Genomic DNA, 11162 nt, shown 5'->3' with positions numbered 1-11162 from the left:
TTCAAGTCCATCTTGATCGCGGCCCACCTCTGACTCGGTCAAATTCCGGTGATAACAGGTTGTCAATCTCACCGGCTTGCTGTAACAAAGGATTAGATGTATAGTGTGGATGATGATTGTTTGCAGAAAACAGTAAAACAGTATTGCAGTAGATTGTATTTCAGTATAGAGAATTGGACCGGGGTCCACAGTTCACTAGAGGTGTCTCTCCCATAAGATAAACAGCATGTTGGGTGAATAAATTACAGTTGGGCAATTGACAAATAGAGAGAGCATAACAATGCACATACATATTATGATGAGTATTGTGAGATTTAATTGGGCATTACGACAAAGTACATAGACCGCTATCCAAGCATGCATCTATGCCTAAAAAGTCCACCTTCGAGGTTATCATCCGAACCCCTTCCAGTATTAAGTTGCAAACAACGGACAATTGCATTAAGTATGGTGCGTAATGTAATCAATAACTACATCCTCGGACATAGCATCAATGTTTTATCCCTAGTGGCAACGAGCACATCCACAACCTTAGAACTTTCATCACTTGTCCCAGATTTAATGGAGGCATGAACCCACTATCGAGCATAAATACTCCCTCTTGGAGTTAAGAATAAAAACTTGGCCGAGCCTCTACTAATAACGGAGAGCATGCAAGATCATAAACAACACATAGGTAATAGATTGATAATCAACATAACATAGTATTCTCTATCCATCGGATCCCGACAAACACAACATATAGAATTACAGATAGATGATCTTGATCATGTTAGGCAGCTCACAAGATCCGACAATTAAGCACATGAGGAGAAGACAACCATCTAGCTACTGCTATGGACCCATAGTCCAGGGGTCAACTACTCACTCATCACTCCGGAGGCGACCATGGCGGTGAAGAGTCCTCCGGGAGATGATTCCCCTCTCCGGCAGGGTGCCGGAGGCGATCTCCGGAATCCCCGAGATGGGATTGGCGGCGGCGGCGTCTCGATAAGGTTTTCCGTATCGTGGCTCTCGCATCGGGGGTTTCGTCACGGAGGCTTTAAGTAGGCGGAAGGGCAGGTCGGGGGGCCACACGAGGGCCCCACACCACGAGTCGGCGCGGCCAAGGGCCAGGCCGCGCCGCCCTAGGGTTTGGCCACCTCGTGGCCCCACTTCGTCTCCTCTTCGGTCTTACTGGAAGCTTCGTGGCAAAATAGGACCACGGCGTTGATTTCGTCCAATTCCGAGAATATTTCGTTACTAGGATTTACGAAACCAAAAACAGCAGAAAACAACAACCGGCACTTCGGCATCTTGTTAATAGGTTAGTTCCAGAAAATGCACGAATATGACATAAAGTGTGCATAAAACATGTAGATAACATCAATAATGTGGCATGGAACATAAGAAATTATCGATACGTCGGAGACGTATCAAATGGCAGCTTGCCATGGCTGAGGAGATCGCTGCGCTTGAGCGCACTAGCACTTGGGATCTTGTTTCTCCACCTTCTGGTGTTCGTCCTATCACATGTAAGTGGGTCTATAAAATTAAGACTCGCTCTGATGGATCTCTTGAGCGCTATAAAGCGCGTCTTGTGGCTCGTGGCTTTCAGCAGGAACACGGCCGTGACTATGATGAGACTTTTGCCCCTGTGGCACATATGACTACTGTGCGTACCCTTCTTGTTGTTGCTTCTGTTCGCCGCTGGTCTGTCTCCCAGCTTGATGTTCAGAATGCTTTTCTTAATGGCGAGTTGAGTGAGGAGGTTTACATGCAGCTTCCTCCTGGGTATTATGTTCCCGATGGGATGGTTTGTCGTCTTCGACGTTCTCTCTATGGTCTCAAACAGGCCCCTCGTGCCTGGTTTGAGCGCTTCGCCTCTGTGGTGACTGCTGCTGGTTTCTCTCCTAGTCTTCATGATCCAGCACTTTTCGTTCACACTTCTCCTCGTGGACGTACTCTTCTTCTTCTCTATGTTGATGATATGATCATTACTGGTGATGATCCTGAGTATATTGCCTTCGTCAAGGCTCATCTTCGTGATCAGTTTTTATGACTGATCTTGGTCCTCTTTGCTATTTTCTTGGCATTGAGGTTTCCTCCACTTTTGATGGCTTTTCTATCTCTCAGGAAAAGTACATTCAGGATCTTCTTGCTCGTGCTGCTCTTGGGGATGAGCACACAGTTGATACTCCTATGGAGCTTAATGTTAAGCTTCGTCCTACTGATGGTGATCCTCTTCCTGATCCCACTCGTTATCGCCATCTTGTTGGGAGTCTTGTTTATCTTGCTTGTCACTCGTCCCGATATTTCTTATCATGTTCATATTACGAGTCGGTTTGTCTCATCTCCTACCACTTGTTCACTATAGTCATCTCCTCCGTGTTCTTCGTTATCTTCGTGACACGATCACTCGTCGCCTTTTCTTTCCCCGTTCCAGCTCTCTCCAGCTCCCAGTGCTATTCGGATGCTACGTGGGCGAGTGATCCTACGGATCGTCGTTCGCTTTCTGCTTACTGTGTGTTTCTTGGTGGTTCGCTTGTTGCTTGGAAGACGAAGAAACAGGTCGCAGTTTCCCGTTCGAGTGTTGAGGCTGAGTTGCGGGCTATGGCTTTGTTGATTGCTGAGGTGACTTGGTTACGGTGGTTGCTTGCAGATTTTGGGGTCTCTGTTACGACACCCACTCCACTTTTGTCTGACAGTACATGTGCTATCAGTATTGCACGTGATCCGGTCAAGCATGAGCTGACCAAGCATATCGGTGTTGATGCTTTTTACACGCGTGCACAGGTACAGGATGATGTTGTTGCGGTTCATTATGTGTCTTCAGATTTGCAGTTGGCGGATTTCTTTACGAAGGCACAGACTCGAGCGCAGCATGATTTCTTCCTCTCCAAACTCAGTGTTGTGGATCCACCACCATGAGTTTGAGGGGGGGTGTTAGATGTATATATATATTGTAGTTTCCCCATATGTTAGGGGGCTTTCTGCATATGTGCACCTGTACATGTACTATATATTGTGGCCTTTGGCCCCCTGGTAATACAACAAGTATATTCCCTAACACAAATATCAGTTCTTGAAGGAATCGTGTCCTACTAACTGGCTTACAAATGGTCAAAAATTAATATGTACCTCGTATGTAAGATGGTTAAGGGACTACGAGTTGTGACCATACACCTACGACCGTTCTTGTCCGAAGACTTTTCTTCGAAGCCACACTTGCAAGGAAGAGCCAAACAAATGACAATGGGACCTCCAGATCATTGGATTCTACAGTTCCATAGGACACCCGGCCGGCTTAATTATGTCAGTGTTATATGTTCATTCCATAATTCGTATTCGAGGAGTAGCAATTGGTAATCACTGCCCTGCATTGCGGACCATTATTTTTTAGACTACTCATAGTAAGAGTAACTTCACTAGTAACTAAGTGTCTAACTCAGCAAATTTGCTTATGTGGCAGTGAGTTAATGAGGAGAGAGGAGGATGGAGTAACATAGCTAGTTACTGTAACATCACACTTCTCAAGATACAATGAGTCTATAAGCTAATTAATGAAGACGTATATGATACTACTTTGATGTTACTAACCACTATGAAGGTAGTAAGAGCAATTCCAATAGTGCAGCCGGGTGCTGGCTATAAGGCCAGCTATAGTCAGCTTATAGCTAACTTGTACAATAGTTGACTTTAAAGATTGATAACTTTATGTGTAAAAGGCCCACCACACATACTCACAAAGTGCCTAGGAGCACGTGCAAGAGCTGGCTCTTGCATGAGAGCCCATCTCTATTCTCTCTCCACTTCTCTCTCATCCACCTAAGCAAAACAACACTATTTTAATTCTTATAGTCTGCTGAGTCATCCTTATTGTACTTGCTCTAACATAGAGTAGTAACATGTGCATGTTACTACTCTATGTTACTTCCCACTATGACTAGTCTTAGTAGCAATAGGACACCGTTGTTCTCACAAGTAATGAATGTATATTTCAGAAAACTCTAATCGGTTTCCGAGCTCCGGTATTTATTTAGAAATTCACAAATAATATTTACAAGTCTAAGAATATCCTGAATTTTATCCTACAAACATGCAAACAAATTATTTTATCGGCTGCACAAAAATAAAAAATAAACTATTAATTTTGGAGATTTAAAAATATGCCATCTTCACTATACTTAGATCCAAACTTTTGTCATCTTTGCGTAGCTTTATATACAAAGTATTTTAAACTGAGATTTTTCACGTTTGTGCGATACATTTACATCCAAAAATAATTCAGATTTTTATAATATATATATATATGACCTTTTTATTTTTATTTTTAAAACCAAAGGGATCAGTAGAGCTCGCGAGCCAGAAATTCCACTCACATTTCTCGGATTTTTAATACTTAAATGTTCAAAAAAATTATAACCGTGATACAATATTAAGAAACCCCAAATCGTGGCTGGTTAAAAAAGAATAAATTTATAATATAATTTTCAGTTAATTTGTGTAGCGTGGTGTATGGCCACCTCCGTAGCCACCCAACCGATGATAGTTCTTTCTAGTATGGCTCTCAATCTTTTAAACAAGATATGAGGAGCACATTAAGAAGTGTACATGTGAAAAAATTGACAACTTGTATAAATTTTTTTTTGACCTGGGAACTTGTATAAAAATATTTTCGAATCTTCTAAAATTCTAGGTTCATGGAGACTAGAATGCAAATTATATTGTACAAGTTTGAGTAACTTTGAGTCACTCATATAAAAAAGTACTTGAAGCACAATACATCTACAGTAAGCAAGCAACAACAGCAAGTAGAGCCTTTCTTGGGTTTGCGATCAGCCATCCATCAGTAGCAAGTTGATCTTTAGGCTAAACCGTAACAATCAACAGTTGATATTCGTTGACTTTATTATGTTGACTTTATGTTGACTTCGGATCACTGACATGTGGACCCATATCACGGGGGGCATACTTGTTAGTGACTAAAAGTTACTCATCTGGGGCCTTCTGAAGTCAGCGAATCCCTGCATGATAATTAAAAATTTCTAGGTAAATCTTTAACTACTACTAGAAATGCTTAAAAATCCATCCAAAGAATGCTTTCTCTAGCAATAATCATTGACCTATAGATTATGCATGTTTAGGGCATCTCCAATAGGGAGACCCAAACCGGACATGTCGGGCCGTCCAGACGTGGCCAGGACGCGCGGCCATGGCCGACAGTCCGTTTAGATCACCCAGTGTGTCCAACACAGCGCAAAATAAAAAGACCCAAGAAAACAAAAAAAACAAAACAATAAAACTTAAACATAGTTCATTAAATTTATGCCCTATTTTGAACAAATTTGTACAAAAGAAAGCCCTATATGAGCTTTGAAATAACTAAATGAAATATAAAACCCTAAGCTACGGTTTGGGACGCAGTGGTCGCTGACGCACTGCCTAGTCCCACTAGAACTCGTCGTCCTCATCGGCGTCGATGACCACGACGCCCCCGGGCGGCGAGGCGCTGTTGCGGCTGGAGACGCCGGAGCGCGCCGGGGATTCCGGCCAGGGCGACCACTGGGCCCGTTCCAAGGCCGACTGCGGGTCCGGAGGGCTGGCCGGCCTGCGCAGGCATGTCCACCTCCTTCTCTTGCTGCTCCGTCGCAGTGGCATGCAGTTCCGCCTCGTGCTTGAGGCGGAGGTGGCGCTCCTCCTCCCGGAGCGTGGCCTCCTCCTGTCGGTGCGCCATGGCGAGCAACGCCCAGGCGTTAGCGTCCTCCTTCGCCCTCCTGGCCTCCTCCTCCAAAGCGAAGGCGCGTAGCACCTCGGTGAGGTGTGGCCACTTGGCCAGATCCTCGAGGTCATTGACCTCGACGGACGCCGCCAGCGTGGCGCGCAGCTCGGGGTCGTCCTCCTCGTCAGTCTACGCCTGTGGTACAGACTCGTCCATGTAGAGCCCGCAATGGCGGCGGGCTGCCCTCCTCGTCGATGCCGCCGGCGTGCGAGGCTCCGCGTGAGGCTTCACCGTCGCCGCGCCCGACGCGAAGAACGTGCGTTGGCGAGCGTCGTGCTCCACCTCAAACCAAAGTTCCCAATAGGGACTCTTCTCATCGTAGGCAGGGTCCTCCTAGAGGTCCGTCGTGAGCTCCGCATGACGCCGCTAGATCTCTGCCAGCTGAGCGCGGCCGGTGGCCGAGATCGGTGGCACCGGAACCTGATCTGGGCTCAGGTGCCACCCGTGGGGGAGATGGACATCACCCCACGGCATGGGGGAACCGGCCTCCCAGAAAATCTACTCCACCTCCATGTGACGTAGATCCTCTCCCGCTGGGACGCCATCGGCACCATCGCGAATGGCGCCAGCGCGATCTGCCGGCTGCTGCCGGCCTCGTGGTCTTTGGCGTTGGGAGCGAACTCGCGCTTTAGGGCCATGGCGGCGGAAGCTCGAGCTCGCGTGCGGAGGGAAGTGGGAACAGGAGTGGATAGGAACAGTCCCCCTCCCAGTCCGTATTTAATATGACGCCCGCCCGTCCATAGGTGGGCCCTGGGATGCGAACATGCGGACGCGGGAGGACGCCACGTGTCATCCGTTGCCACGCAAACCTGACCAAGATTTGGGCCAACTTTGATTTGTCCTGAATGCCGCGACCATCCTTTTTGGGATGAGTCGCCATGTTGGACCGCGTTTTTGTCCAATGCGACTTATTCGGACGTGCGAGCGCGGGATGATCACCCGTTGGAGATGGCCTTAGTTAGCACGAGGAAAAGAGGGCATGGACGCAAGACCGGAGCACATGGTTCCACCCTCCCTTTTTCTTTGCTTTGAGATTAGTATTACATACAAAATATTTACATTTAGCCTACCCACACTAATACTCTTTTATTATTTGAATAGACATATTTAATTTCTAGTGCTGGAGTTGAAAGTGCAATAATTACTGAAATATATATCCGATTAGGAGTCAGTTGGAATATGTGAATTTCTTTCGATGATATGGCTTAAATAAGCCTAAAAAGTGTTTGTTTCAACAAAATTCAGAATTTGAATTCCCAAACACATTCAAACGTGATGATACAGAATAAAAGTCAATAAAATTAGATTCAAAAGTTATATCTCCAAATTGAAAAATAAGACAAATGATAAATATTTCTAACTGTGAAGAACCAAGTTTAAAACACATTCAAGTGTGATTATACACAAGAACATTTTCATCAAGTTTCAAAAATTGATTTGTCAAAGTATATTCAATATTAGTATTATTTTGAAGCTCCCTTCGCTTGGAACTCAAATATTTAAACGGTTCACTAATATAATTTGTGGTTCAAAAGTTATGAAATTTGATTTAGTATTGAGCGAAAGGAGAGAATCTTTTCACACAAAATCACTGAAAATGAATTTTTTTCCTCGGCCGAAATATCTGAAATTCTATAAATGTTGCAAGAGTACTCGGCCAACCAGGCCATCTGAAAGGGGCAACCTTCGTAGATCGTTGGATCAGCTCTGAACAGTGAAAATCTCCTCCCACTTTTCACTTCAGCCGTTGGATGAAGTAAAAACCTTTCCCACTCGTTTAGCTTCTAAAAGCTTCCATGACGCCTGGGACCAGCTATGTGCGGGGCCCGACGGCCAGAGGCAGAGACGCCCGATTGTTCGGTCGCGTTCTTTTTCCTCTCCGCATGCCAGGGGTGAAACCCTAGATCGCTGCTCCAATCGCCGGCCATAGTGTCGTCTGGATGCGGCAGCGTCTAGGCGTCTCTCTCTCCCTCCCCAATCCGGTCTCTCCTCCTCCGCCCCTCTCTCCCCGCCCCAGCCGCATGTGAGTCCGGAGAGGGCACTCCCAGGCCGGAGGAGGGTGGAGGCGAACGGATGGAGCGGGATGGATGACCACGACAGGGACGGCCGGGGTCGTGGGCTGCAGGAGCAAGCATGGAGGGCGGCGGCGCGCCGGCTTGAGAAGGTCATCCACAGGGGGCTGGGCTCGAGATCTTCTTCTCTGGTTCGTTATATACTCCGCCATTAACAGTTGCTAGACGAGACAGAGAAGAGCTGCAGATCTCGTCAAAAAATTGGTTGTTCCCTTCTTCTTCCATGCTGATTCAGGGCACTAGGCAGGAGGCATCAGTCTCGGTTCGTGGGGAGCTGCCGCTAGCCCCAGCCCTTCTCCTCTCGCGCCCCTTTCTCTGTCACCAACCTCGCGCTGCTGCTCTGGTCGACCTCTTCTTCCTGTTTGGTGGCCACCAGGTGAAGCACGAACAGCCGGTACAGAACGCTCAAGCAGGTGCCCCCCTATCCTGTAGAATATTTTTGAGGCCCCCGGATTTCATGTTCAAATGTTTATGCATCCTCTTCTATGTCTATCTCTGAAACATTGAAACACTAATAGGTATAGGAGGCAGTTTGTCACGTAAGATCCTACAGAAAACTGAGAAGCTTTTTTGACTTGTGCTCATCTCATTCACAGTTTCACACACACGGCCACTCCCCATGTGTGCTTTCCTCTCGCATAGCTTCTCTCTGCTCTCTCTCCCTGTTATTAATGGAGTAGCAGCAGATGTCTCGAAGCGGCCAATGGCCAAGCAATATTTTCTCTCACATACGTTTCTTTATATTTTCCTTGCCATTAGGTCAAGTGGATATTTCTTCAGTAAATGGAGTTAGTTTGATAATTTCGGTAGCATGTATCAGATTGGGTTGTGTTCGTTCTAATACAGTTTGGGTTTTCAGATATTTTGCACTTCAGTCCACATGCTCTCGTCCGTGGCAGGAATATATATGGAGCTAGGCCAAGATTATTGTAGAGTTTTTGGCGCTAGAAGCATTCATGTTCTAGATTTTCAGTTGAATTGTTCATGCCACTATTTTTTACTGACTTTGTAGCTGAATGATTAGACCGTTTGGACTAAATTCTGAATATGTAGCATTTGTTTTGTCTGGATAAATAACATATTTATTAATTGGAACCTTGAGTTAGGAGATTTCTAGGGAGCAAAAACTGAAGTGTTTGCAAAGAGCGTGCCAACTCTACGGTAGTTGGCTGTTTCTTTGTATGTTATAAATAGGTTCTAAAAGCGGTCTTGGTGAAAAGTGTAGTTCCATAAGTAGATTTAAACCATTTATAGTGGATCGAAGATTGTACCACATTTAGTACCATAAAATTGACCCTCATATCATTAGGATTTTGGTTCCATGATGATAGGTAAGGTTTTGAAATTTAATGTCCTCTTCTCCTTTTCAGGTACCTGAGTTGGTTAATGTTGATTTTGCTCAGGCACGGTCCATCTTAGGGATCAAAGAGAGGTGGCTCAAGCGATAAGGAATGGTGGCGAGCAGTGGCAACCGCAGCGGACAGTGCAGCAGACTAGACATGCTTTCGAAATGGCGGTCAAGACAACATGTCTTGGGGAGTGGTGCGCCTGTCAAGCGACAACGTCTGATTCCGACACAACAAGGTGAGCTTTTCCCAAATCCTCTTTCTTTCTTTCTATCTCTGTCTCTTTCCATCAAGCTTGTGCGATGTGCTATACTTTCTCATCTTTTATTAGATAATTGTTTGTACTTTCAAGAACCCATTACACCTCCTTGCGGAATTACTTGATATGTTGTGCAGCGTGAGACCCATTACACCCCCTGTGGACCCATTACACTTTCAAGGGATGCATATAGTGTTGTGAGCCTTCCCAGTGGCCTCCTTTTTAGTCTATTGATTTGAGGCTATTGCTACCTACCGTGTAGTTTCAAGCCTATGCTCTGACTTGTTCAAGACTTCTTTTTTCTTATATTGTTTTCAGGACTATCACTCAAGTCTTAGGATTTGACGACATTATTTCTGGCTGTTAGATTGTACAACATCTTTGTTATGGATTGTGACACCCACACAATACTTGATTCAAGTACACTAGCAACTACTCTTTTTGTCATCTATTATGATTTAGTTGAGACTCAGGTCAACATATATGCTAGAAAAGGACAACTTTGCTTGTATTAACTTCTGGACTATTGTAATGTGCGTCATCAGCCAGAGAAGGTGGGGATCTGTGGAGATCCCAGTATTGGCATGTACCAGTCAGATTGTCGAGATCCAATAGAGAAAATCAATAGAATGAAGGGCAGAAAGAAACTTGCCCACATATTTCTTTTCCCAAAAAATTGACATATTCTCGTGGACTCCATGGCTGCTGTAGGTTTGCTTATCCTACTCACCTCTCTTCTCCTCTCTCGACATAGGCCCCAACATCATTCCCCTTTCCCGTGTTCTTGCTTGTCTTTTTTAATGGCTTGAGTTGATTGTTTACATTTTTTATCCTACCGTAATGTATTTCAGTTCATTTTATATCAGTTTAGATCGATAGAATCATCCTTTTCTTCTCCCCTTAGGAATGGCTCTCTCTATTTGGTGGAACAGGAAGAGAGCAAGCAGGAAACGGTGAGAAAATTTCGGGTCTAATCGTTGCTGTTCTGCTTGATTACCACAGTAGTAAAGTTGCCTCTTCCTGCAAAGTATGCTTAGTTATATTGGTTGCCTATAATTTCTATGTAGTAACTGGTTTGTTAAATCTAATTCTTGTGACTTCTGTGCTCTATGGGAATAAAACTGATTTATAGGAGTTAGCTCTTGGACGAGGCAATAAATAGAGTATTTTCAGTGGTCCTCTTGAATACCTTTTAAATTCCTCTAAAAATAGAGTATTTTGAAATGGCTTTTGGTTCTCTAACATATTTGAAATTTTGTCATATTTCAGAAATATCAGAGCTTACGTGGAAAAAGGTATAAAGAAATTGATGGCAATTGATCCCCCGTTGGTAAGTAGGTCTACAGAAACAGTAAATTTCATGTGTGCTAATTTGTTTTTAGCTGTGCCTACAATACAATGCTCAAATAGTTATCATGTATATACACTCCGAGCAGAGACTGGATCGTGTTCTTGTTACCAAAATTTAATGGTACCTGTTCTGTTCATCAACATAATTGAAGTATGGAAGAAAACATACTCATCGTTTCCTAAGCCACTGGCATGGCAAAGGTTCTGCATAAAAAGTAGTATTGTTGCTTGCTTTTCTATACTAGAAAGTATTTTTTGTAGATGTGCTTATATTGGTGCTGGATAGCTACTTTAGGCTACTCTACGGTTCTATTTGACTGTTTCATGTTTTTTTGTTTATATTGGTTTACATCCATATCCCAATTACCATGGGC

This window comes from Lolium rigidum, chromosome 2 (genome assembly GCF_022539505.1).
Source record: "Lolium rigidum isolate FL_2022 chromosome 2, APGP_CSIRO_Lrig_0.1, whole genome shotgun sequence".
NCBI lineage: Eukaryota > Viridiplantae > Streptophyta > Magnoliopsida > Poales > Poaceae > Lolium > Lolium rigidum.
The sequence above is the reverse complement of the archived record's forward strand: the minus strand, read 5'-3'. Positions refer to the sequence as shown.